General features: G+C 42.0%; 1 protein-coding gene across 3 annotated transcripts in view; it reads right to left on the reverse strand.

Moving 5' to 3' along the window:
• Nucleotides 1-27,212, reverse strand: part of TPCN1 (two pore segment channel 1) — a 235,332-nt gene that overhangs the window by 130,180 nt on the left and 77,940 nt on the right. The window lies entirely within an intron of this gene.

Consider the following 27,212-nt stretch of genomic DNA (forward strand, 5'->3'; position numbering starts at 1 on the left):
CTCCTGTGACAAAAGGCAAAGAATGACTGGGATATGAGGGAAGTGGGAGAGGTATTTAAGCCTTTGGCTGGAATGTCTTTGCCTCCTCCTGGTGACCAGGTTCTGTATTTCCCACAAGTAATGAATGGAGCCATGGACTCTCCTCATATTAAGAAGGTAAGAAGAAACACAAGAGTGTAGAGGTGCCTGAGGATTACTCAAAAAAATTGCCGAATTATAATTAAAAAAAGAGGGCGGGGTCGTGTACTCTCCATGTCCGGATTTTTTTTTTTTTCAGGTAAGCATACATTTTCTTTTCTTTTCTATGACGTGGAGAGTCCACAACGTCATTCCAATTACTAGTGGGAACCAAATACCCAAGCTAGAGGACACGGAATGAACAGGGAGGGAGAAAAAGGCAGGAGGACCTAAACAGAAGGCACCACCGCTTGAAGAACCTTTCTCCCAAAAGAAGCCTCAGCCGAGGCAAAAGTATCAAATTTGTAGAATTTGGAAAAAGTATGCAAAGAGGACCATGTAGCCGCCTTGCAAATCTGTTCCACAAAAGCTTAATTTTTGAAAGCCCAAGAAGAGGAAACAGCCCTAGTGGAATGAGCCATAATTCTCTCAGGAGTCTGCTGTCCAGCAGTCTCATAAGCAAAACTAATCAAACTTCTCAACCAGAGAGAAAGAGTAGTAGAAGTGGCCGTCTGACCCTTACGTTTTCCAGAGAAAGCAACAAACAGAGCAGAAGATTGCCGAAAATCCTTAGTAGCCTGCAAATAAAATTTTAGAGCGCGCACACATTCAAGTTATGCAAAAGACGTTACTTATGAGAAAACATAATTTATGCTTACCTGATAAATTTATTTCTCTTGTAGTGTATCCAGTCCACGGATCATCCATTACTTATGGGATATTAACTCCTCCCCAACAGGAAGTGCAAGAGGATTCACCCAGCAGAGCTGCTATATAGCTCCTCCCCTAACTGCCATTACCAGTCATTCGACCGAAAACATGCAGAGAAAGGAAAACCATAGGGTACAGTGGTGACTGTAGTTTAATGGAAAAATTACCTGCCTTAAAGTGACAGGGCGGGCCGTGGACTGGATACACTACAAGAGAAATAAATTTATCAGGTAAGCATAAATTATGTTTTCTCTTGTTAAGTGTATCCAGTCCACGGATCATCCATTACTTATGGGATACCAATACCAAAGCTAAAGTACACGGATGACGGGAGGGACAGGCAGGCTCTTTATACGGAAGGAACCACTGCCTGAAGAACCTTTCTCCCAAAAACAGCCTCCGAAGAAGCAAAAGTGTCAAATTTGTAAAATTTGGAAAAAGTATGAAGAGAAGACCAAGTTGCAGCCTTGCAAATCTGTTCAACAGAAGCCTCATTCTTAAAGGCCCAAGTGGAAGCCACAGCTCTAGTAGAATGTGCTGTAATTCTTTCAGGAGGCTGCTGTCCAGCAGTCTCATAGGCTAACCGTATTATGCTACGAAGGCAAAAGGAGAGAGAGGTAGCCGAAGCTTTTTGACCTCTCCTCTGACCAGAATAAACGACAAACAGGGAAGACGTTTGTCGAAAATCCTTAGTTGCCTGTAGATAAAATTTCAGGGCACGGACTACATCTAGATTGTGTAGCAGACGTTCCTTTTTCGAAGAAGGATTAGGACACAAAGATGTAACCACAATCTCTTGATTGATATTCCTGTTAGTGACCACCTTAGGTAGGAACCCAGGTTTAGTACGCAGAACTACCTTGTCTGAATGAAAAATCAGATAAGGAGAATCACAATGTAAGGCAGATAACTCAGAGACTCTTCGAGCCGAGGAAATCGCCATTAAAAACAGAACTTTCCAAGATAACAACTTGATATCAATGGAATGAAGGGGTTCAAACGGAACCCCCTGTAAAACATTAAGAACCAAGTTCAAACTCCATGGTGGAGCAACAGTTTTAAACACAGGCTTGATCCTAGCTAAAGCCTGACAAAAAGCTTGAACGTCCGGAACTTCTGACAGACGTTTGTGTAAAAGAATGGACAGAGCTGAAATCTGTCCCTTTAAGGAACTAGCGGATAAACCCTTTTCTAAACCTTCTTGTAGAAAAGACAATATCCTCGGAATCCTAACCTTACTCCATGAGTAACTCTTGGATTCGCACCAATATAAGTATTTCAGAAGGTCCTGTTTCAGAGGCAGAGACCAAGGTGGACAGGATGACATGTCCACTAGATCTGCATACCAAGTCCTGCGTGGCCATGTAGGCGTTATTAGAATCACTGATGCTCTCTCCTGTTTGATTCTGGCAATCAATCGAGGAAGCATCGGGAAGGGTGGAAACACATAAGCCATCCCGAAGGTCCAAGGTGCTGTCAAAGCATCTATCAGAACCGCTCCCGGATCCCTGGATCTGGACCCGTAACGAGGAAGCTTGGCGTTCTGTCGAGACGCCATGAGATCTATCTCTGGTTTGCCCCAACGTCGAAGTATTTGGGCAAAGACCTCCGGATGAAGTTCCCACTCCCCCGGATGAAAAGTCTGACGACTTAAGAAATCCGCCTCCCAGTTCTCCACTCCCGGGATGTGGATTGCTGACAGGTGGCAAGAGTGAGACTCTGCCCAGCGAATTATCTTTGATACTTCCATCATTGCTAGGGAGCTTCTTGTCCCTCCCTGATGGTTGATGTAAGCTACAGTCGTGATGTTGTCCGACTGAAACCTGATGAACCCCCGAGTTGTTAACTGGGGCCAAGCCAGAAGGGCATTGAGAACTGCTCTCAATTCCAGAATGTTTATTGGTAGGAGACTCTCCTCCTGATTCCATTGTCCCTGAGCCTTCAGAGAATTCCAGACAGCGCCCCAACCTAGTAGGCTGGCGTCTGTTGTTACAATTGTCCAGTCCGGCCTGCTGAATGGCATCCCCCTGGACAGATGTGGCCGAGAAAGCCACCATAGAAGAGAATTTCTGGTCTCTTGATCCAGATTCAGAGTAGGGGACAAGTCTGAGTAATCCCCTCACCACAGTCCTCTCACACATCCTATCTATTCGTTGGGTGCAAGAGAATGACAGGTAATGGCAGTTAGGGGAGGAGCTATATAGCAGCTCTGCTGGGTGAATCCTCTTGCACTTCCTGTTGGGGAGGAGTTAATATCCCATAAGTAATGGATGATCCGTGGACTGGATACACTTAACAAGAGAAAAAGGATTAAGACAAAAAGAAGGAACAACAATTTCCTGATTAATGTTTCGATCCGACACCACCTTAGGGAGAAAACCCAATTTAGTACAAAGGACCACCTTATCTGCATGAAAGATAAGGAATGGGGTATCGCACTGCAGAGCTGAAAGCTCAGGAACTCTGCGAGCAGAAGAAATAGCAAAGAGAAACAAAACCTTCCAAGATAACAATTTGATATCAACAACATGCATCGGATCAAACGGAGCCTGCTGCAAAACTTTAAGAACTAGATTAAGGCTCCAAGGTGGAGCAACAGGTTTAAACACAGGCCTGATTCTGACCAGGGCCTGTACAAAAGCTTGAACATCTGTTAAGTCTGCCAGACGTTTGTGCAAAAGGATAGTTAATGCAGAAATCTGACCCTTCAAAGTACTGACTATCAAACCTTTCTCCAGGCCATCCTGAAGAAAAGATAAAATACGAGGAATCCTCACCCAGGCTCCAGGAGAAAACCTTAGATTCGTACCAATAAAGATATTTACTCCATACCTTATGGTAAATGAAGCATAGTATCAATGACCGCTTCAGAAAAACCATGTTCAATCTCCAAGCAGTCAGCTTCAGAGAATCCAGGTTTGGGTGGAGGAAAGGACCTGAATTAGAAGGTCCTTCCTCAGAGGTAACCTCCAAGGAGGTAGAGATGACATCCTTACCAGATCAGCGAACCAGATCCTGCGAGGCCATACAGGAGCTATTAGGATTACCGATGCTCTCTCCTGTTTTATACGAGCAATGACTCGTGGAAGGAGAGCAAACGGAGGAAACAAATGCCAGAGAGAACATCCAAGGAACCGCTAGAGCATCTATCAGAATGCCTGAGAATCTCTTGACCTTGAACCGTACTTTGGAATCTTGGTGTTTTGGTGGGACGCCATCACATCCCACCTGAGGTTATCTGAGAGAACAATTCCGGATGGAGAGCCCACTCCCAGGAATGAAAGGTCTGTCTGCTCAGAAAATCTGCCTCCCAATTGTCCACTCCTGGAATGTAGATGGCAGATAGGAGACAATCGTGAGCTTCCGCCAACTGCAGAATGCGAGTCACCTCCTTCATGGCTAAGGAACTCCGAGTTCCTCCATGGTGGTTGATGTAAGCCACTGAGGTGATGTTGTCCGACTGGAATCTGATAAACCGGACTAAAGATAGTAGAGGCCACGCTGTCAGGGCATCGAAGATTGCTCTCAACTCCAAGATGTTTATGGAAAGAGAAGACTCTTCCCGAGACCACTGGCCTTGAGACTTTAGAGAACCCCATACAGATCCGCAGCCTGACAGGCTGGCGTCCGTAAGTACAATCACCCAGGATGGTCTCAGGAAGCAAGTGCCCCGAGACAGAGGTTCCTAAAATCCACCACAAGAGAGAGTCTCTTGATAGGGGGTCCAGATTTAGCCTCTGCGATAAATCTAAATGGTCTCTGTTCCATTGACGGATCATGCAAAGCTGCAGAGGTCGCAGATGGAACCGAGCAAAAGGAATGATGTCCATGGAAACCACCACCAGACCAATCACCTCCATGCATTAAGCCAATGATGGACAAAAGGCAGACTGGAAAGGCAGGAACCAAGAAGTTTGGATTTTCTGACCTCCGTCAGGAAAATCTTCATGAACAGGAAATCTATGATTGTCCCTAGGAAACACACTTTTGTAGTTGGAACTAGAGAACTCTTTTCCAGATTCACCTTCCAGCCGTGGGAACGTAGAAAAGACAACAACATCTCTGTATGAGATTGAGCTAGTTGAAAAGATGATGCCTGAACCAAGATGTCATCTAGATAAGCGCCACAGCAATTCCCTGGGATCTGATCACTGCTAATAGCGCCCCCAGAACCTTTGTGAATATTCTGGGAGACACTTTAGATCTAGGATGGGACGAAACCACAAATAGATTTGAATAGAATCCTAGACCTTGTTCCCTTAGAGGGACTAGTACAATAACTTCCAGGGAGAATAGGTCCTTTACGCAATTTAAGAAGGCCTCCCTCTTTACCTGGTTTGAGGATAATCTTGACACGAGAAATCTGCCCCATGGAGGGCAATACTTGAATCCTATTCTGTAACCCTGGGATACTATGTCTACAGCCCAAGGATCTGGGACATCGCGTATCCAGGCTCGTCGAAAAAAAGAAAGCCTGTCCCCCACCTGATCCAAACTTGGATCAGGAGCGGAACCTTCATGTTGATTTAGAGTCAGAGGAAGGCTTCTTTGTTTTGCTTTCCCTTGTTCCAGGGCTGGCTGGGTTTCCAAGTGGACCTGGATTGGTCTGGTTCGGAAGAGGAAGAGGACTTCTGTCCCTTAAAGTTGTGAAAGCAACGAAAATTAGAAGACTGCTGACCCCTCGGTCTATTCTTCTTGTCCTGAGGCAGGAAATATCCCTTTCCACCCGTAATCTCTGAAATAATTCTCGCCAGACCAGGTCCAAAAAGAGTTTTACACTTAAGGTAAAAATCTTGGCCTTTAAAGAAACATCAGCCGACCAAGATTTTAACCACAGAGCTCTGCGGGCTAGCACAGTGAAACTAGACATCTTAGCTCCCAGTCTAATTATCTGCATGTTGGCATCACAGATAAAAGGTATTGGCCAGTTTAAGTGCTTTGATCCTATCTTGGATCTCCATTACCATAGTGTCCTCTGAAATAAGATCAGATAAGGCAATACTCGCTGGCAATACTCGCTGCAGGTTGTCGCTGTAATCCTTAATGGATGTAAATCTTTTTTAAGTAAGCCTCTAGCTTCTTATCCATTGGATCTTTAAAAGAGCAACTATCCTCTATAGGAGAGGTAGTTCTCTTAACAAAAGTATAAATAGCTCCTTCTACTTTAGGCACAGTTCGCCATGAGTCACAAATAGATTCAGCAACAGGAAACCTCTTTTTAAAAACAGGGGAAGGGTAAAAAGGAACCCCTGACTTATTCCATTCCTTTGCTATAATTTCAGACATCTTCCTTGGAACAGGAAAAACATCCTCAGAAGATGGAGAATCATAAACTCTATCCAGTTTAGAAGACTTTGTGGGGTTGACAGCAACCGAAGGTTCAGAGTCATCCAAAGTAGCTAGAACCTCCTTCAGTAGTAACCGGAGGTGTTAAAGCTTAAATCTAAAAGATTAGATTCACTAGTTCTGACAGGCGATCCGTTCGTCAGAAATCTTAGCCGCAGCAGTCCAGGCTCAATCACTGACTAAACTCCACTCCTCATATACCTGGAAGAACGGAGAGTCACGTGAGCGGGCTGAGGAAAAAAGTAACTGCGCCACAAGCTCTTCAGTTTAAAAGTGAGCGTTTGAAGAGGCTCAATAGTAAAAAATCAAATCTTAGCTGCTACAGCCCAATTGATCCTGATTCGGACTCCAAAATCAATCTGCCATACGTTTTAACCAATAAACGCAATAGAAACAACTCCTTCTGAAAGATTTTTCCAAATAAAGTAAAATTTAAGCATACTGCTTACTGTTAACCCCTTAGTTTCTCCACATGCCTGAGTTAAGCAAACAATGTGCCTGCAACTCTGCCCAAAAGAATGTATCTAAGCAAAAAAATTAGATAATCTATGTCCCAAAATAGATCCACTAGAGGATTTACCTCTAAAGTGCTATCCTTCAGTACCTAGAAGGAAAATGCACTTACCTGTGTATCCAGCTGCAGGGCAGGTAACAGCTACTTAGGTGGAACTGGTACTCCACTCCCCGTTAGGGACCTGTAGTAAAGGAAATAACAGAGTAACCAACCCTGGCTTTCTACAAAGGGGTAGCAAAATGCTAGAACTAAAGCAAAGACTACCTCGCTGCCTTCTAACTGCTAAAAGCCACCACTACTCTTACTAAAAAGATTGACGTGGACACCGCTAGACCCCAATCCTTGCTTGCATGAAAAAGTACCCATAAAAGCATTAACTATCTTCAGACACCAACTTCGCACATCCTCCATTGACAGAGGCAAAGAGAATGACTGGGGTTTATGGGTAATGGAAGTTACACTTAACAGCTTTGCTGGGGTACTCTTTGCCTCTTCCTGCTGGTCAGGAGTTGAATAACCCACTAGTAATTGGAATGACATCTTGGACTCTCCATGTCATAGGAAAGAAAGTATATTTCATAACAAGAAAAAAAACAGAATTTATGTTTACCTGATAAATTTCTTTCTCCAACGGTGTGTCCGGTCCACGGCGTCATCCTTACTTGTGGGAATATTCTCTTCCCCAACAGGAAATGGTAAAGAGCACAGCAAAAGCTGCCCATATAGCCCCCCCTCTGGCTCCGCCTCCCAGTCATTCGACCGACGGTTAGGAGAAAAAAGGAGAAACTATAGGGTGCCGTGGTGACTGTAGTGTATAGAGAAAGAAATTTTTCAAACCCGATTAAAAAACCAGGGCGGGCCGTGGACCGGACACACCGTTGGAGAAAGAAATTTATCAGGTAAGCATAAATTCAGTTTTCTCCAACATTGGTGTGTCCGGTCCACGGCGTCATCCTTACTTGTGGGAACCAACACCAAAGCTTTAGGACATGGATGAAGGGAGGGAGCAAATCAGGTTACCTAAACGGAAGGCACCACGGCTTGCAAAACCTTTCTCCCAAAAATAGCCTCCGAAGAAGCATAAGTATCGAATTTGTAAAATTTGGCAAAAGTGTGCAGAGAAGACCAAGTCGCTGCCTTACATATCTGATCAACAGAAGCCTCGTTCTTGAAGGCCCATGTGGAAGCCACAGCCCTAGTAGAGTGAGCTGTGATTCGTTCAGGAGGCTGCCGTCCGGCAGTCTCATAAGCCACTCTGATCATGCTTTTCAGCCAGAAAGAAAGAGAGGTAGCAGTAGCTTTTTGTCCTCTCCTCTTACCAGAGTAAACGACAAACAAAGATGAAGTTTGTCTGAAATCCTTTGTTGCGTCTAAATAGAACTTTAAAGCACGGACCACATCTAAATTGTGTAACAAACGTTCCGTCTTTGAAACTGGATTCGGACACAGAGAAGGAACAACTATTTCCTGGTTAATATTCTTGTTGGAAACTACTTTTGGAAGAAAACCAGGCTTGGTACGCAAAACCTTATCTGAATGGAACACCAGATAGGGTGGATCACACTGCAAAGCAGATAATTCAGAAACTCTTCTAGCAGAAGAAATAGCAACCAAAAACAGAACTTTCCAAGATAGTAACTTAATATCTATGGAATGTAAAGGTTCAAACGGAACCCCTTGAAGAACTAAAAGAACTAAATTTAGACTCCAAGGAGGAGTCATGGGTCTGTAAACAGGCTTGATTCTGACCAAAGCCTGTACAAAAGCTTGTACATCTGGCACAGCTGCCAGGCGTTTGTGTAACAAAACAGATAAAGCAGAAAATTAGGGGTAATATGAACCTGACGGCAGCCATCTTGTTCCCCGCAGCCATCTTGTGATGATTAGCATCCATTTTGTAATGAATAGACTTTATTATACTGGGTTATTATGTAGTGAGAAATATGCTGATGTTAGTAAAATATGTATTAGTATTACTGGCCTTGTAGAAGGTTCCTGGCAAGGCGCCTAGAAGTCTGTTATCTAGGTAAGATGGACAAACGACCTTGCTTTAGGCTGAAATATGCGCACAGATATATTATTGCTACTGTTATAAGAAACACTCCTTCATACTCCTCTTTTTCTCATGTATTTTTGTAAGCTTCTGTTGTTCATGAAATATGGTACGAGATGACGCGGTCCTAACGTGTCATCCCCTTAACCCTGTATGCTGTTATAAGAAAGGCTTGCACTGTGCAATAAACAGAATTGGCTTTCGATCATAATGCTGCGTGGTCTGAGTCATTCTAAGGGATCCTTATCAGATAATCTACATATGCCTCAGGTGGTACACTGGCCCCGTGGCTTCGGCCTGACCTGATACTTACCCCCCTGGGGGGACACCTAACAATTTTGGCGTCAGTTTGTGGGATTCGCAGTGAGTAAGTATGAGTGCTTTTACCATGCTTTCCTTCTGTGAATATGAACCTAAATTTAGTCTGGTAATAGATGTTGATAATATATGATAAAGGGTTAAAGGGGTTCCTGTGGTTGAAGCACAGGTTTGTGGAGGTTATAGTCCTGCCGGCAGTTGTGATACCCCTCCAGACAGGTGTAGAGTCCTGTGCTGGGATACGACAGGTATTGTGAGTCCTGTCTGTGATAAGCGCGCAAGAAATATATGAATGCCAGTTGACGGAAGGATTTTTAAGATAAACTCCCCCGGGCAAAGGTGGCAGTGAGTGAGTCTCTCGTATGTTAAAGTTTCCCATATTCATTCCCATAATAGAGTTTTGTTACCCACTTGAGGCTCGTGTTGATATCTGATGCTTGCTTTGTTTGTGTTGCTGCTATATAATTGCTTAGAAAATGTGGCTATGCATGTTATTATTGTGGCTATTATTGTGTTGAGAAATGGGATCTGCTTATAGATAAGAATGCACAGAGAAAATTACATGTATAAGGTAAAAGAAAAACAGAATTTATGTTTACCTGATAAATTACTTTCTCCAACGGTGTGTCCGGTCCACGGCGTCATCCTTACTTGTGGGATATTCTCTTCCCCAACAGGAAATGGCAAAGAGCCCAGCAAAGCTGGTCACATGATCCCTCCTAGGCTCCGCCTACCCCAGTCATTCGACCGACGTTAAGGAGGAATATTTGCATAGGAGAAACCATATGTTACCGTGGTGACTGTAGTTAAAGAAAATAAATTATCAGACCTGATTAAAAAAACCAGGGCGGGCCGTGGACCGGACACACCGTTGGAGAAAGTAATTTATCAGGTAAACATAAATTCTGTTTTCTCCAACATAGGTGTGTCCGGTCCACGGCGTCATCCTTACTTGTGGGAACCAATACCAAAGCTTTAGGACACGGATGAAGGGAGGGAGCAAATCAGGTCACCTAAATGGAAGGCACCACGGCTTGCAAAACCTTTCTCCCAAAAATAGCCTCAGAAGAAGCAAAAGTATCAAATTTGTAAAATTTAGAAAAAGTGTGCAGTGAAGACCAAGTCGCTGCCTTACATATCTGATCAACAGAAGCCTCGTTCTTGAAGGCCCATGTGGAAGCCACAGCCCTAGTGGAGTGAGCTGTGATTCTTTCAGGAGGCTGCCGTCCGGCAGTCTCATAAGCCAATCGGATAATGCTTTTAATCCAGAAGGAGAGAGAGGTAGAAGTTGCTTTTAGACCTCTCCTTTTACCAGAATAAACAACAAACGGAGACAAAGTTTGTCTGAAATCCTTAGTAGCTGCTAAGTAAAATTTGAGAGCACGAACTACATCCAAGTTGTGCAACAAACGTTCCTTCTTTGAAACTGGATTAGGACACAAAGAAGGCACAACTATCTCCTGGTTAATGTTTTTGTTAGAAACAACTTTTGGAAGAAAACCAGGTTTAGTACGCAAAACCACCTTATCTGCATGGAACTCCAGATAAGGAGAAGAACACTGCAGAGCAGATAATTCTGAAACTCTTCTAGCAGAAGAAATTGCAACCAAAACAAAACTTTCCAAGATAATAACTTAATATCAACGGAATGTAAGGGTTCAAACGGAACCCCCTGAAGAACTGAAAGAACTAGGTTGAGACTCCAAGGAGGAGTCAAAGGTTTGTAAACAGGCTTAATTCTAACCAGAGCCTGAACAAAGGCTAGAACATCTGGCACAGCTGCCAGCTTTTGTGTGAAGTAACACAGACAAGGCAGAAATCTGTCCCATCAAGGAACTTGCAGATAATCCTTTTTCCAATCCTTCTCGAAGGAAGGATAGACTCTTAGGAATCTTAACCTTGTCCCAAGGGAATCCTGCAGATTCACACCAACAGATATACCAAATTATGTGGTAATTTTTCTGGTTACAGGCTTTCAGGCCTGAACAAGAGTATTAATAACAGAACCTGAGAACCCTCGCTTTGATAAGATCAAGCGTTCAATCTCCAAGCAGTCAGCTGGAGTGGGTCGAACGGACCTAGAACAAGAAGGTCTCGTCTCAAAGGTAGCTTCCATGGTGGAGCCGATGACATATTCACCAGATCTGCATACCAAGTCCTGCGTGGCCACGCAGGAGCTATCAAAATCACCGACGCCCTCTCCTGATTGATCCTGGCTACCAGCCTGGGGATGAGAGGAAACGGCGGGAACACATAAGCTAGTTTGAAGGTCCAAGGTGCTACTAGTGCATCCACTAGAGCCGCCTTGGGATCCCTGGATCTGTACCCGTAGTAAGGAACTCTGAAGTTCTGACGAGAGGCCATCAGATCCATGTCTGGAATGCCCCACGGTTGAGTGACTTGGGCAAAGATTTCCGGATGGAGTTCCCACTCCCCCGGATGCAATGTCTGACGACTCAGAAAATCCGCTTCCCAATTTTCCACTCCTGGGATGTGGATAGCAGACAGGTGGCAGGAGTGAGACTCCGCCCATAGAATGATTTTGGTCACTTCTTCCATCGCTAGGGAACTCCTTGTTCCCCCCTGATGGTTGATGTATGAACTTGGCCCTCGCTAGCTGAGGCCAAGCTTTGAGAGCATTGAATATCGCTCTCAGTTCCAGAATATTTATCGGTAGAAGAGATTCTACCCGAGACCAAAGACCCTGAGCTTTCAGGGATCCCCAGACCGCGCCCCAGCCCATCAGACTGGCGTCGGTCGTGACAATGACCCACTCTGGTCTGCGGAAGGTCATCCCTTGTGACAGGTTGTCCAGGGACAGTCACCAACGGAATGAGTCTCTGGTCCTCTGATTTACTTGTATCTTTGAATAGTCCCCATTCCACTGACTGAGCATGAACAGTTGTAATGGTCTTAGATGAATGCGCACAAAAGGAACTATGTCCATTGCCGCTACCATCAAACCTATCACTTCCATGCACTGCGCTATGGAAGGAAGAGGAACGGAATGAAGTATCCGACAAGAGTCTAGAAGTTTTGTTTTTCTGGCTTCTGTCAGAAAAATCCTCATTTCTAAGGAGTCTATTATAGTTCCCAAGAAGGGAACCCTCGTTGACGGAGATAGAGAACTCTTTTGCACGTTCACTTTCCATCCGTGAGATCTGAGAAAGGCCAGGACAATGTCCGTGTGAGCCTTTACTTGAGGAAGGGACGACGCTCGAATCAGAATGTCGTCCAAGTAAGGTACTACAGCAATGCCCCTTGGTCTTAGCACCGCCAGAAGGGACCCTAGTACCTATGAGAAAATCCTAGGAGCAGTGGCTAATCCGAAAGAAAACGCCACGAACTGGAAATGCTTGTCCAGGAATGCAAACCTTAGGAACCGATGATGTTCCTTGTGGATAGTAATATGTAGATACGCATCCTTGAAATCCACCTTGGTCATGAATTGACCTTCCTGGATGGAAGGAAGAAGTGTTCGAATGGTTTCCATCTTGAACGATGGAACCTTGAGAAACTTGTTCAAGATCTTGAGATCTAAGATTGGTCTGAACGTTCCCTCTTTTTTGGGAACTATGAACAGATTGGAGTAGAACCCCATCCCTTGTTCTCCTAATGGAACAGGATGAATCACTCCCATTTTTAGCAGGTCTTCTACCCAATGTAAGAATGCCTGTCTTCTTATGTGGTCTGAAGACAACTGAGACCTGTGGAACCTCCCCCTTGGAGGAAGCCCCTTGAACTCCAGAGAATAACCTTGGGAGACTATTTCTAGCGCCCAAGGATCCAGAACATCTCTTGCCCCAGCCTGAGCGAAGAGAGAGAGTCTGCCCCCCACCAGATCCGGTCCCGGATCGGGGGCCCGCATTTCATGCTGTCTTGGTAGCAGTGGCAGGTTTCCTGGCCTGCTTTCCTTTGTTCCAGCCTTGCATAGGTCTCCAGGCTGGATTGGCTTGAGAAGTATTACCTTCCTGCTTAGAGGACGTAGCCCTTGGGGCTGATCCGTTTCTGCGAAAGGGACGAAACTTAGGTTTATTTTTGGTCTTGAAAAGACCTATCCTGAGGAAGGGCGTGGCCCTTGCCCCCAGTGATATCAGAGATAATCTCTTTCAAGTCAGGGCCAAAGAGTGTTTCCCCCTTGAAAGGAATGTCAAGCAATTTGTTCTTGGAAGACGCATCCGCTGCCCAAGATTTTAACCAAAGCGCTCTGCGCCACAATAGCAAACCCAGAATTTTTTCGCCGCTAACCTAGCCAATTGCAAGGTGGCGTCTAGGGTGAAAGAATTAGCCAATTTAAGAGCACGAATTCTGTCCATAATCTCCTCATAAGAAGAAGAATTACTAATAATCGCCTTTCCTAGCTCATCAAACTAGAAACACGCGGCTGCAGTGACAGGGACAATGCATGCAATTGGTTGTAGAAGGGAACCTTGCTGAACAAACATCTTTAGCAGACCTTCTAATTTTTTATCCATAGGATCTTGGAAAGCACAACTATCTTCTATGGGTATAGTGGCGCGCTTGTGTAGAGTAGAAACCGCCCCCTCGACCTTGGGGACTGTCTGCCATCAGTCCTTTCTAGGGTCGACTATAGGAAAACAATTTTATAAATATGGGGGGAGGTACTAAAGGTATACCGGGCCTGTCCCATTCTTTACTAACAATGTACGCCACCCGCTTGGATATAGGAAAAGCTTCGGGGGGCCCCGGGGCCTCTAAGAACTTTTCCATTTTACATAGTGGTTCTGGAATGACCAGATAATCACAATCATCCAAATTGGATAACACCTCCTTAAGCAGAGCGCGGAGATGTTCCAACTTAAATTTAAAATTAATCACATCAGGTTCAGCTTGTTGAGAAATGTTTCCTGAATCTGAAATTTCTCCCTCAGACAAAACCTCCCTGGCCCCCTCAGACTGGTGTAGGGGCCCTTCAGAAACCATATCATCAGCGTTCTCATGCTCTACAGAATTTTCTAAACAGAGCAGTCGCGCTTTCGCTGATAAGTGGGCATATTGGCTAAAATGTTTTTGATAGAATTATCCATTACAGCCGTTAAATGTTGCATAGTAAGGAGTATTGGCGCACTAGATGTACTAGGGGCCTCCTGTATGGGCAAGACTGGTGTAGACGAAGTAGGGGATGATGCAGTACCATGCTTACTCCCCTCACTTGAGGAATCATCTTGGGCATCATTTACTAAATTTTTTTTTTTATGACATAAAATACATATAGTTAAATGAGAAGGAACCTTGGTTTCCCCACAGTCAGAACACAATCTATCTGGTAGTTCAGACATGTTAAACAGGCATAAACTTGATAACAAAGCACAAAAAACGTTTTAAAATAAAACCGTTACTGTCACTTTAAATTTTAAACTAAACACACTTTATTACTGCAATTGCGAAAAAGTATGAAGGAATTGTTCAAAATTCACCAAAATTTCACCACAGTGTCTTAAAGCCTTAAAAGGATTGCACACCAAATTTGGAAGCTTTAACCCTTAAAATAACGGAACCGGAGCCGTTTTTATATTTAACCCCTTTACAGTCCCTGGAATCTGCTTTGCTGAGACCCAACCAAGCCCAAAGGGGAATACGATACCAAATGATGCCTTCAGAAAGACTTTTCTATGTATCAGAGCTCCACACACATGCAGCTGCATGCCATGCTGTCCTCAAAAACAAGTGCGCCATACCGGCGCGAAAATGAGGCTCTGACTATGATTAGGGAAAGCCCCTAAAGAATAAGGTGTCAAAAACAGTGCCTGCCGATATAATCATATCAAAATACCCAGAATAAATGATTCCTCAAGGCTAAATATGTGTTAATAATGAATCGATTTAGCCCAGAAAAAGTCTACAGTCTTAATAAGCCCTTGTGAAGCCCTTATTTACTATCTTAATAAAAATGGCTTACCGGATCCCATAGGGAAAATGACAGCTTCCAGCATTACATCGTCTTGTTAGAATGTGTCATACCTCAAGCAGTAAGAGACTGCACACTGTTCCCCCAACTGAAGTTAATTGCTCTCAACAGTCCTGTGTGGAACAGCCATGGATTTTAGTTACGGTGCTAAAATCATTTTCCTCATACAAACAGAAATCTTCATCTCTTTTCTGTTTCTGAGTAAATAGTACATACCAGCACTATTTTAAAATAACAAACTCTTGATTGAATAATAAAAACTACAGTTAAACACTAAAAAACTCTAAGCCATCTCCGTGGAGATGTTGCCTGTACAACGGCAAAGAGAATGACTGGGGTAGGCGGAGCCTAGGAGGGATCATGTGACCAGCTTTGCTGGGCTCTTTGCCATTTCCTGTTGGGGAAGAGAATATCCCACAAGTAAGGATGACGCCGTGGACCGGACACACCTATGTTGGAGAAAGAAGAGTTAATAATTTCTGCAAAAGACAGAAATATTTTTAAAACACTGTCAGTGAGTACTGCTGTGTGATAAATAGAGAAATCTCTGTGTTAAAAAATGTAGCAGGCAAAGAAGGGGGGCCACCACTGAGCGCGCACATAGATCAGAAGAAAAAAAAAAAAAAGAGAGAAGAAAGTGGTACAGCAGCTCCGTTTGTAAGACTTTTTGTTTGCTTGCAGTAATGAAAAGGAAATTTTGTCACGCTCTGAGATGCATAATGTGTGATGGTCTGTAGGTTCTCACTGTGGTATGAGTGTAACAGATTTGCTTTAAACCAAAAACAGAATGTATTATTTGAAAATGATTGTCCCAAGCCGTGCAAAAGTGGCCATTTTGCAGGGTTTCGGAAAAAAATAAATTTTGGACTTGGTGACAAGGTAATCAGTGTTTTTTATATATATATATATATATATATATATATATATATATATATATATATATATATATATATATATATGTATGTCGTACGCTATGAAATAGATGCTTTTCTGAGAAAGGAAAAAAGGGAGTGAATCTATGGTATGCAAGATGGAATGAGCGTGTGTGTTTGTATCGCTGTAAAAAATGTTTCTTTCTGTTTCTCTGCTGGGAAATCAGACGTTTTTAGAAGATATTTGGTAATGTTATTTTATATACCTGTATTTTAAAGTCACCAGCATGTGTTAAGTATGTGGTATTCATATGCAGTTTTAGTTTTAAGGGATAATTGTTTTTCGGTATGTAAAGATATGATATTGTTTTTGCAAGTGAAATAATGGCTTTGAAAGTGCGATGGTGTGTGTGATTTTTTGTCACGCTCTGGTAAATATGAAACTGTTTCTGGTATGATTAATGGGTTAACGTATGTTGTATTTGTAAGGTCTGTGCACGGCGTGGGTGCACACAATTAAATATATTTATAGGCTGTAATTGAAAGTTTATTTAAAAGTGCGTCCGTTTTTGTTGCAAGTAAATTAATCTGCAGGTCATGCTACAGTACAGAGGTGAAATTTGTGTGGTAAATCATACAAGCAGCCTAAATTATGGTTGGGATATACATATGTAATTTACGTGATGAATGGTTAGTCCTTAAAGGGACAGTTCACTGTAACAAGGTGTTGCTATTAATGTATTGTCCATGACTTGTTATACAAGCTGCATAGTATAACATATAGGAGAAATTGCATTTGCAAGTTTATTTGTATATTTATGAAGTAGCTGGTTTTATGCTTTCAAAACGCAGTTGATTGCAATGGGTTGAATTTTAGATAATAAGAATATCTCATTATGTTATATTTGTCTGTAAAATCAGAGCTCAGTGCGTAGACGGAGCAATAGAAAATTGTCATTTTCTTATTTAAAGAACCAGTGCAATAACACTGTATTAGTAGTTTGCTAAATATATTTTAAGAGACCTTTCTTTGTATATATTTATTTTAAATCTGCTGTTTAGATAGCAGATATTTCTTTTTGCAGTATAACTTAATTCTCTCTGTAATGCAAACTGAAGTGATAAGTTGTCTACAATGTTAGTGTAGCGATCTGTGAGACAAGCGAAAAAAAAACGAGACAAAACAGAGGAGTGAAAATATTTAAAGGGATACAGGAAAACTGATATAACATCTGAGAATTTAAGGGAATATTTACATAAAAGACAATGAGGTTTGCTGTAAGCCTAACACTAGTATATTTCACTGTGTTAGCAGTTTCAATTAAAGATTATTTTTTAGTTTTGGTTAAATGTCCCTTTAACTAGCCTGCATCCCACTGTGAGTGCGTTCTTATGCTGCTTATGCTTGCTTAGGCTAATTAATGAACGTCAGTATGCATTTTTATTATAAGGATCATTGGGAATAATTTAAAGGGGAAATTGTATTAGTATTCTTTTGTAGAAAGCTTATTTTTTGTGTTATATGCGGTTGTTATATTTGGCTGGAGAGCTGCAGAATGGTGAATATCAAATTATATACAACGTTAAATCCAATCATTTTGTTGTGGTTAAACTAATTAGCATTTATCAAGTTTTAGTGTGAATTTTATATTTTTAAGCAGTAAACAGTGTTTTTCCTTTAAGTAAAAATGAAACTTTGAGCTTGCCTCACTATCCTTGAGAAGACTGATAACACTGTGCATGTTTTGCTTTTCTTTAAAAAAAAAAAAGTTTCTCTGTTTGGCTTTGTTGCAGAGAGAACGATTTGCACTTTACATTGAAAGCGGCAGTACTGGTGTTCTATGTTACAAAAATGATAACTATAAATTGCTCACTACAAAGAAACAAGTATTTATATTATATTCTGTCACAGAATATAGCTTAAAAATGATAATTTTATTTCTGTGGCTGTCAAACTGTATCTCACAGATATAACTCTTTGTTATTTAAAATAACCCCCACTGCGTTCAATAAATAAATGAGATATTATTTAATGAAGTGATTTCAGGGACACTTTAAAATATATATAGTTATTTGGTTATTAACTAGTCTACCACTATTATTGCAATGACTTTGATTGCTGCTTAACAGCTAAGTCGTGGTCTATAAGGTGTCTACAAATAAACACCCCTAAAACAAATGATGCACATTTTATCTGATTCTACTGCATTTATATAACTTGCTAATTTATCTGATCACAGTTTTAGTTTTATTTATATGGCTATTTTGTCTCTTGGTGTTGCAAAGAGATTTAAACAGCCTGTGATAAGAGGCAGCCTTCAAAGGCTTAAAAATTAGCATATGAGCCTACCTATGTTTGGTTTAATCTAGGGAAGTTGGTTACAATTAAAAGTCCTATCTGAATAATGAAATTTTCATTTATACTAGAATGTCCCTTTAACAGTGTATTTGCATGGTGCATGCGGCAGGAGAACTGTGGCTGTACCATGGTTATCTGATTTTAGGTTAATTGTGGTTGTTTGAAATTTGTGTCGGCAGCTAATGTTTTGTTTTGTGAAAGACAAGAACAATTTTTTTGTTTTTCTCTTTTGTGACTGCGTGTGGAAGCGTGCTGTATGGACAGTATATTGAATAGTGAAGTGTATTTGATTTTGCTTGCTATTGAGAATTGTCTCTGCATGAGTGGAGTACATGATTTGTCGTTTAGTTTCTTGTTATCTTGTGTTTGCGTGTCACATGAGATGTTTCACGCAAACATGGGGGAAGTATTGATGAGTATTGATGAATATCTTTATGTAATGGGGGTGATTGTTTTTAGGAGGTGAACCTAAAACGTTTTGAATCTCCTCGTACAATGTTATTGTCTAACCACCAGCTGTGCCCTAAATTTCCTTGTCTTACCCCTATGCAGGATGCACTACGTCCCTAGGATTGTCTAGAACTTTCCTTCATTGGGAATCTGGCCACGGAAAAGCATCTACCTTGATGGCCACCCCGGTCGTAGCCTGTACACCCACACCCCACTCCTTTTTTTTCCATCCCTGGTGGATTAGATCTTTTTTTTGTCTTTCTGTGTTAATTTCAGATGCCTAAATTGTTTTATTTTTCTATGTGGTTCTTAACACTATATTTGTATTTGCAGGATGAGAGTATGCTGTCTTCAGAGATTGAAACACACTAAATTAATTATTTTTGAGTTTCCATATTTAGGTCAAATCTGTACAGGCAAAATTCCATAAGTGCACTCTTCAAAAGATTAAAGATTGAAAGCAAGAAAACCTTTAAAGAAAGAAAAGATAAAGATGAAAGACCTTTTGTCAAGCTTGTTTTAACCACCATACTGCAGTAAAAAAAGTTGCTGAACTATCTTTGGATCCATTCTTGCTTTGCATGCTGGTACCAGCCCCAGAACTGGACTCTGGGTAATCCATGACTATTTCCTCTGATGTGTGTCTTCAGGACATAAAGACTATCCTTCTCTGGACTGTGCCTTACCGCTCGATATGGAGGTCCTGTTATGCTGTTACAGGGTCAACTAATTAAATTAGGGGAGTATTGTTTTAATTCCATTCCTTATATTGCTTGTTTTGTATTCTCTTGTATTTGTTTTATTTTTATTGATCATATTTGGTATAAGAGATCATATGCTTTACTGGTATTAGTGCACATTGTAGTTTATGTGCTTAACAAAGTAACCCTTTAGATAAAGGTAACTGTGAACTTCGCAGTATTGTACCCTATTGAATGGCCCACTGAGTATAAGAAAATAGGTTTAAGGAAAATGCTGCAACATAGCATAATATTTTAGACCCTTCACCCTCTAGAACATAAGGAGGACACGTCTCAGCTAGGAGTTTATATTAAATATACAGAGAAATATTTGTTTAGGGAATAGCATAATTATAGTTTATGAAAGCAAATGTATTTTTCCCTTTTATTAATTAGTATGGTATCTGCAAAGTGAATTTGGTCATTCCTGATGTTTGTCAAAGAGAGTAATTCTTACCATAAAGATGTGTTTACCTTTAAAAGAGTTTGTAGTTTTAAATAATGTTCTGTTTGTATGATTTCCTCATACAGGAGTGTGAGAGAATTTAGGTTGCATAAAATAATTAGTAAACTAGTAGTGTTTATATCAGATGAGATTGTTGAATATTAGGATCATGGTTGGAGAATTATAAACATTATAGATAGCAGCCATGCAGAATAAAGCAACACAAGGTTCTTTTATTTTTTAGAAGTTCAAATTGACACTGTAAAGAAATTCATTTATTTTTATTGACTGTTTTCTTTTTTTTCATTCTTACTACAGGGCAGGCCTTAGCATAAGTTTTAGCATAACCCTTTAGGCCCTTGATGAAGTCTGGCAGGTTTTCACTCGCTTAGTATTCATGAAGTATCATTTAAAAGTGTATAGAGAAGTTGTAAATTATTCTTTGAGAAATATCAATGTATTTAGTTTGTATTATATATCAACAATGTTTTGTTTGATTTTAAATGACATAGGATGAAAGTGACGTTTTATTTGGACATAATTGTGATTGTATTGCGGTGTGTACTCATCCTGTACTGTTTCTGTTTGCTTCCTAGACTCCCTGTGACTCGAGTGTTTGCTTGCCATGGGTATCCACTGGTTGCCTTGTCTACCCCATGAACAAACCATCAGATTTCCAGTATCTCCCTGCGGAAGAACCGTGGATAAGCACCCCTACTGCAAATGAACTGTTGGAGAACTGTATTATAGCAAAGTGTCAAGGTGCAGCGCTCTCAAATGGACAAAGACTGTTCTTAAAGTGTTCAGAGGCCACCTAGAGACAGTTGTGCTGTTGCTATGTCATGCTTTACTGTGGAAAAGGAACTGTTGGACATATTGGGGGGTGCTAGCAATGCAGGTGGAGAAATAAACGATGCAGCGTTGTTTGGGGGTAGATGGGGGTCTGGTTGGGTCTCTGTGCCGGTGGACCGGTAGTTTTGGGAAGGCTGGAAGATAGATGGAAGCTATTGGAGGGACTGTACCTATATGCAGTGACAATTAGCCTATAAAAGTATATCACGACATGCGAATATTTTTCTCTTTAGTATTCTCACAGAGTTCTGTTACCATAATATAAGGCTTTACTAATTTTCTATGCCTGTCTATTTTATGTTATTCTGTTAGAATAAAAGGATGGTATGTTAGGGGTAATATGAACCTGACAGCAGCCATCTTGTTCCCCGCAGCCATCTTGTGATGATTAGCATCCATTTTGTAATGAATAGACTTTATTATACTGGGTTATTATGTAGTGAGAAATATGCTGATGTTAATAAAATATGTATTAGTATTACTGGCCTTGTAGAAGGTTCCTGGCAAGGCGCCTAGAAGTCTGTTATCTAGGTAAGATGGACAAACGACCTTGCTTTAGGCTGAAATATGCGCACAGATATATTATTGCTACTGTTATAAGAAACACTCCTTCATACTCCTCTTTTTCTCATGTATTTTTGTAAGCTTCTGTTCATGAAATATGGTACGAGATGACGCGGTCCTAACGTGTCATCCCCTTAACCCTGTATGCTGTTATAAGAAAGGCTTGCACTGTGCAATAAACAGAATTGGCTTTCGATCATAATGCTGCGTGGTCTGAGTCATTCTAAGGGATCCTTATCAGATAATCTACATATGCCTCAGGTGGTACACTGGCCCCGTGGCTTCGGCCTGACCTGACACTTACCCCCCTGGGGGGACACCTAACACTGTCCTTTTAGAGAACTCGCTGACAACCCTTTATCCAAACCCTCTTGGAGAAAGGAAAGAATCTTAGGAATTTTAATTTTAATCCAGGAGAATCCCTTGGATTCACACCAACAGATATATTTTTTCCATATTTTATGGTAAATCTTTCTAGTCACAGGTTTTCTGGCTTGGACCAGAGTATCTATCACTGAATCTGAAAACCCACGCTTGGATAAAATCAAGCGTTCAATTTCCAAGCAGTCAGCTGCAGAGAAACTAGATTTGGATGTTCGAATGGACCTTGTACTAGAAGATCCTGTCTCAAAGGTAGCTTCCATGGTGGAGCCGATGACATATTCACCAGGTCTGCATACCAAGTCCTGCGTGGCCACGCAGGAGCTATCAGAATCACTGAGGCCTTCTCCTGTTTGATCCTGGCTACCAGCCTGGGAAGGAGAGGAAACGGTGGAAACACATAAGCTAGGTTGAACGACCAAGGCGCCACTAATGCATCCACTAGAGTCGCCTTGGGATCCCTGGATCTGGATCCGTAGCAAGGAACCTTGAAGTTCTGACGAGACGCCATCAGATCCATGTCTGGAATGCCCCATAATTGAGTTAACTGGGCAAAGACCTCCGGGTGGAGTTCCCACTCCCCCGGATGGAAAGTCTGACGACTCAAATAATCCGCCTCCCAGTTGTCTACTCCTGGGATGTGAATGATCTTGAATACCTCTCTCATCGCCAAGGAACTCTTTGTTCCTCCCTGATGGTTGATGTAAGCTACAGTCGTCAAGTTGTCCGACTGGAATCTTATGAATCCGGCCTTCGCTAGTTGAGGCCAAGCCCGGAGCGCATTGAATATCGCTCTCAGTTCCAGGATGTTTATCGGGAGAAGAGACTCTTCCCGAGACCATAGACCCTGAGCTTTCAGGGAGTCCCAGACCGCACCCCAGCCTAATAGACTGGCGTCGGTCGTGACAATGACCCACTCTGGTCTGCGGAAACTCATTCCCTGAGACAGGTGATCCTGAGTCAACCACCAACGGGTCTACTTGAATCTGGGGAGACAAGTCTGCATAATCCCCATTCCACTGTCTGAGCATGCACAGTTGCAATGGTCTTAGATGAATTCGAGCAAAAGGAACCACGTCCATTGCTGCAACCATTAGACCTATTACTTCCATGCACTGAGCTATGGAAGGCTGAGGAATAGATTGAAGAACTTGACAAGCCTTTAGAAGCTTTAATTTTCTGACCTCTGTAAGAAAGATCTTCATTTCTACAGAATCTATTATTGTTCCCAGAAAAGGAACTCTTGTAGACGGGGACAGGGAACTCTTTACCACGTTCACCTTCCACCCGTGAGACCTGAGAAAAGCTAATACAATGTCTGTATGAGCCTTTGATCTGGAAAGGGACGACGCTTGGATTAGAATGTCGTCTAGGTAAGGCGCCACTGCAATGCCCCTCGGTCTTAGAACCGCTAGAAGGGACCCTAGCACCTTGTGAAGATTCTGGGAGCAGTGGCTAAACCGAACGGAAGAGCCACGAACTGGTAATGTTTGTCCAGAAAGGCGAACCTTAGGAACTGATGATGATCTTTGTGGATAGGAATATGTAGGTACGCATCCTTTAAATCCACGGTAGTCATATATTGACCCTCCTGGATTGTAGGTAAAATTGTTCGAATGGTTTCCATTTTGAACGATGGAACTCTGAGGAATTTGTTTAGAATTTTTAAATCCAGAATTGGTCTGAAAGTTCCCTCTTTTTTGGGAACTACAAACAGGTTTGAGTAAAACCCCTGACCTTGTTCCGCTGTTGGAACTGGGTGTATCACTCCCATCTTTAATAGGTCTCCTACGCAATGTAAGAATGCCTGTCTCTTTATCTGCTCTGAAGATAAGCGAGATATGTGGAACCTTCCCCTTGGAGGAAGTTCCTTGAATTCTAGAAGATAACCCTGAGAGACTATTTCTAGTGCCCAGGGATCTGGAACATCTCTTGCCCAAGCCTGAGCAAAGAGAGAAAGTCTGCCCCCTACTAGATCCGGTCCCGGATCGGGGGCTACCCCTTCATGCTGTCTTGGTAGCAGCAGCAGGCTTCTTGGCCTGTTTACCCTTGTTCCAGCCTTGCATTGGTTTCCAAGCTGGTTTAGCCTGGGAAGCGTTACCCTCTTGTCTAGAGGCTGCAGAGTTAGGAGACGGTCCGTTCCTGAAGTTACGAAAGGAACGAAAATTGGACTTATTCTTAGCCTTAAAAGGCCTATCCTGTGGGAGGGCATGGCCCTTTCCCCCAGTGATGTCTGAAATAATCTCCTTCAATTCTGGCCCAAAAAGGGTCTTACCTTTGAAAGGAATATTAAGCAATTTTGTCTTGGAAGACACATCCGCCGACCAAGATTTTAGCCAGAGCGCTCTGCGCGCCACAATTGCAAAACCTGAATTTTTCGCCGCTAACCTCGCCAACTGCAAAGCGGCATCTAAAATAAAGGAATTAGCTAACTTAAGTGCGTGAATTCTGTCCATGACTTCCTCATATGGAGTCACCTTATTGAGCGACTTTTCTAGTTCATCGAACCAAAAACACGCCGCCGTAGTGACAGGAATAATGCACGAAATTGGTTGGAGGAGGAAACCTTGCTGAACAAAAATCTTTTTAAGCAAACCCTCCAATTTTTTATCCATAGGATCTTTGAAAGCACAATTGTCCTCAATGGGAATAGTCGTGCGTTTGGCTAGCGTAGAAACTGCCCCCTCAACCTTAGGGACTGTTTGCCATGCGTCCTTCCTTTGGTTGACCATGGGGAACATTTTCTTAAATATAGGAGGTGGGACAAAAGGTATGCCTGGTTTCTCCCACTCCTTAGTCACTATGTCCGCCACCCTTTTAGGTATCGGAAAGGCATCAGGGTGCACAGGGACCTCTAGGAATTTGTCCATTTTGCACAATTTTTCTGGAATGACCAAAGAGTCACAATCATCCAGAGTAGTTAGTACCTCCTTAAGTAAGGCGCGGAGATGCTCTAACTTAAATTTAAACGTCACAACATCAGGTTCTGCCTGTTGAGAAACTCTTCCTGAGAAATTTCTCCCTCCGACAAAACCTCCCTCACTGCCAATTCTGACTGGTGTGAGGGTATGACAGATAAATTATCGTCAGCGCACTCTTGCTCTTCCACAGTATTTAAAACTGAGCAATCACGCTTTCTTTGAAATGCTGGCATTTTGGATAAAATATTAGCTATAGAATTATCCATTACTGCCGTTAATTGTTGCATAGTAACAAGCATTGGCGCGCTAGATGTACTAGGTGTCGCCTGCGCGGGCATAACTGGTATTGACACAGAAGGAGAGGATGGTGAACTACCCCCACTACCTTCATTTGAGCAATCATCTTGGGCAACCTTATTAAATGTGACAATACTGTCCTTACTTTGTCTGGACGCCACGGCACAATTTTCACATACATTTAAAGGGGGGACCACCTTGGCCTCCATACATACAGAACATGTTCTATCTGAAGGTACAGACATGTTAGACAGGCTTATACAGGCTATTAATGCAATAAAACCGTTTTTAAACAAAACCGTTACTGTCTCTTTAAATGTTAAACAGAGCACACTTTATTTCTGAATGTGTGAAAAACTATGAAGGAAATATCCGATCCTTACCAAATTTGCACCCTAGTGTCTTAATGCTTTGAAAGTATTGCACACCAAGTTTGTAACCCCTTAAATGAGGAAACCGGAGCTATTTTATCAATTTAACAATTTTAAACCCACTACAGTCCCAGCCACAGCGTTTGCTGCGGCTTCACCTGTCCTTGGGGGTTATTCGCCACCGAAATAAGCCTTCCAGAAACGTTTTTAATGACCACCAGACCCTCTGACATTAAGCTGCATGCACTGCATTCAGAAGAAACTGCGCAATTAAGGCGCGAAAATGAGGCTCTGCCTACTAGAGTGAAAGGCCCTTCCTGACTGGAAAAGGTGTCTAAAGGACTGCCTGGCGCTTAAAAACGTTACCAAAGTATTTTCAAGTTTTAAAACACTTCAAACAACATATAAATATCGAATAAATCAATCGATTTAGCCCCCAATAGTGTCAGCCAGTATATAGCCCATTAATAAGCCTTCATTCTGTTATGAGTCTAAGAAAATGGCTTACCGATCCCAAAGAGGGAAAATGACAGTCTTCTAGCATTACTAAGTCTAGTTAGAAAATGGACTAGTCATACCTTGAGCAGAAAAGTCTGCAAACTGTTCCCCCCAACTGAAGTTCTCTGAGCTCAACAGTCCTGCGTGGGAACAGCAATTGATTTTAGTTACTGCTGCTAAAATCATACTCCTCTTTTAAACAGAACTCTTCATCCTTTTCTGTTTTAGAGTAAATAGTACAAACCGGCACTATTTTAAAATAACAAACTCTTGATAGAAGAATAAAAAACTACAACTAACACCACATACTCTTCACCATCTCCGTGGAGATGCTACTTGTTCAGAGCGGCAAAGAGAATGACTGGGGGGCGGAGCCAGAGGGGGGGCTATATGGGCAGCTTTTGCTGTGCTCTTTGCCATTTCCTGTTGGGGAAGAGAATATTCCCACAAGTAAGGATGACGCCGTGGACCGGACACACCAATGTTGGAGAAATATATATAAAAATGTTGCAGTCTGGACTCCTAAAACTCAAATTCTTAACAATGAACCTTTGCTGTTTAACATCCTCACTTATATCAGATGTTTTACTTTAGCAATTCACCTTTATTTCTACCCTTACAAGACAAAGCCCATTTCCCTTCAGATAGTCAGTGGTTTGACAGGCTGAGTTATTGGCACAGAAAGGGCAAAGAAGGAGTCATGTAAAGTCTTTGTCACAGACTCTAATGACATTAGGTATTATTATTGGTCTACTGCATACACATAACTATGTTTTATCCCCACAAATGTGTTAACAAATCACCAGTTAGATTTCAGTAGTTGACTAATGCTCCTGAACCTACCTAGGTATACTATTTTCTAAAAAAAATTAAAGGGACAGTCAATCCAAAATTTATTAAGTCATTCCTATAAAGTAGCAAATGCTTATTATTGCTAACTATAGCCCAATTTTGTAACTTATCTTGTTTACAAGTAATAGTACTTACTTTTTGTGCCTCTGTGTGTTTAAAATCTCTGCCTGCCCCCTCCCCTATTTCGTCATCAGTCTCGTCATCATGTGAGTGTGATCGTATTACTTTGCGATCGTACACGTTCCTGTGTTTTTTGCGCATGCACAATGCGTCAATGTTACTGAAGGGGAAGTTTAAAACGGGAACTCATCATCCTAGCCGTCTCATATTTGCGGCGTACCAGTGCGCTTCATTTCAATGCACCGGCCGCAGTTCCAAGTATATATGGTATGTAGTTCCAAGAATATGATATATGTGCCAGATGTGCTAAATATTCACACATGTAATGTACACCTATGTATTGCTTCGTCTTCTCTGCCATATACTATCTAGTGCAGACTGTCCAGTGTCCAGCACTGTCCTATGTCCAGCATTACATAGGTGTACATTACATGTGTGAATA

This window comes from Bombina bombina, chromosome 2 (genome assembly GCF_027579735.1).
Source record: "Bombina bombina isolate aBomBom1 chromosome 2, aBomBom1.pri, whole genome shotgun sequence".
Taxonomy (NCBI): Eukaryota; Metazoa; Chordata; class Amphibia; order Anura; family Bombinatoridae; genus Bombina; species Bombina bombina.